Source organism: Eimeria mitis, genomic scaffold (genome assembly GCF_000499745.2).
Source record: "Eimeria mitis Houghton genomic scaffold, Emh_scaff321, whole genome shotgun sequence".
Taxonomy (NCBI): domain Eukaryota; phylum Apicomplexa; class Conoidasida; order Eucoccidiorida; family Eimeriidae; genus Eimeria; species Eimeria mitis.
In genome coordinates, this window is record NW_013571548.1 from 12,915 (window position 1) to 15,459 (window position 2,545).

The window sequence follows — 2,545 nt, forward strand, 5'->3', positions numbered from 1 at the left end:
GGTGTTTCATATCGTCGATGAGTGGAATGCAGGCAGAATAACACCAGAAGAAGTGAGCGTTTAGAGAAATAAAAACGCAAATAAATTAATTTATTAATTATTTAATATAAATACATTAATTTTGTACTATTATATGTTTATTAATCCGTTCATTTCGGACTAACAACAAAAAAAAAAACAACTGCATTGATGCGAAGGCGAGAGCAGCAAGAGACTGCATAGTAACCTAAACCCTTCCTATGTTTGTTTTTCTTTTACCATTTGTATCCGTGTTTCATCATTATTATTATTATTATTATTATTTTAATTATTTTTGTGTGTGTTATTTCTCCTATTCAGGTGTATTCATCGCTGCTAGCGTGTGCGTCCTCCTCTGCCTCTGCGCTCGAGGCAGTGCGTCGCCTGTGTATTGTATTAGATAGCCGGAAACAGCCGCAACAAAACCAGCTGCTGCAGCTGACGCGGCAACAATACGATAAACTACCAAAAAACGGATCCTATAGAAAACTCCCCGATGAATGTAAAAATGTAACCTGCAGTGGAAGAGATAAACTCTCCTGGCAGGTACTTAATGACAGGTAAAACACACACTTCTTCTTTTCTTTTTTTCTTTTTAATTTATATAAATAAATAAATAAATAAATAAATATATATAATATATATATATTTATGGAAATATAAATTAAATATACACTCGGTTTCAATTCGTTTAGTGCTTTACCGCAGTAGCAACTGATATAGAGACCCGTACGTCTCGTTTGTTGGCGGTTTGTTTATTTGTTTCTGTGGTTATATTTGTGTCTATGAATTCTTATATTTCATGTTTATTATAGTATGTATTTATTTATTAATGTATTTAATTTTAATTTAATTTATATTTTATATTTGTTTATTTGTTGCTGTAGGTGGGGTTTATTCCCCGATAGCTCCGAGAGCCAAGCCCGCCAGATGAATCGCCACGAAGAGGCGTTGCTTACTTTAGCTGATTCACGGTATGAATGGGATTATCGTATTTGTTTATTAGAGTCTTGTTTAAAAAGAATAAAAACAATTAAAAATAATTTATCTACATTCCCTGAACAAGAAAGAAAAAACTGTACTGTACGACCCTCCTTCTTCCAGCAAACGCACGTCAGCTGTCTGCGACGCATCTTCGGCAATAACACAGAACAGGTCAGAAACAATATTAATTTATAAATTTATTTTTATTTTATTTATTTATTTTATTTTTTTTTCTATTAGCATAGATATTTCGGTGGATATGCATGCATTCATCAATCCATACACCATCGTATTCCTGAACCATCAGCTAATACAGAAATGCATCCGATCTGTGTATACATTTAGATATATCTACATCTATATGCATATACACCTACATATACATAAATATATTTTTTTTTATATTTCTATATATATATATATATATATATATATATATATGTGTGTATGTATGTGGAATCTCTGTATAGTCTTCATATATTGATGGGTATGCGTGTACTGAGTGTATTGAGTTGAATAGTGCAATATAGTTGCATTTGTGTGTGTTTTCAGGTGTTATCGAGTTTATGTTCTTCTCCTTATTCATCTGTCTATACAGTACTGAGCACGCTAGAAGCAAAGCTAATACAATGGAGGGCAATGGGGGAGGTGCTGGGGGCCCTATGGACGGCCCTGGAGGCCCCCCACTATGGGGGAGCTATAGACTTTAAGAGGCGATGGATAGATAACAAGAGAGGAGCAGCAGAAACAGAAGAAAGTAATAGAATTCATAAAACACCCAGAATCAATAAACATGAAAGTTAAACAAAAGGAGTAACGGACAGATGGTAATATACAACGCGATGAAAAAATAAAAAGAAAACAAAAAAGGAGACAGAAAAACAAAAAAAAAAGAAAAAAAAAAGAGAGAGAGAGAGAGACGTTCTTCTTCTGTCTTTTTTTTCTATCTCATAGACAGATAAAAAAAAAGAAAGAGAGAGAGAGAGACGAGAAACAGAGACAGAGAAAGAGAGAGAGAGAGAGAAAGAAAGAAAGAGACAAAGACAGAAACAGAAACAGAAACAGAGAGAAGCTGTTGCCTCCTCTTCTTGCTGTTTATATCTTTGGTGGATTCATCGGCAGTCTGTTGTTTTATCGCTATCTCCATTCAATATAATAACACGAAAGAAGAGAAAACAAAATAAAATAAAATAAAATAAAATAAAATAAAATAAAATAAAATAAAATAAAATAAAATAAAGTAAAACGATAAAGATGGTATAAGTAATGATAGAAGATGTGATATATAACAACATAAAACGAGCATATATATATATATATATATATATATATATATATATATGTATATATATATAGTTTATATATAAGTTGATATATAAGATGATATATATAGATTATATAAGAAGAGATCTTATATAAGACGATAGAATACTATATAGGGAGATGCGTAAGGTAAAACAAGAGACGATAGAAAATAATATAAATAAAATAAAATAAAATAAAATAAAATAAAATAAAATAAAATAAAATAAAATAAAATAAA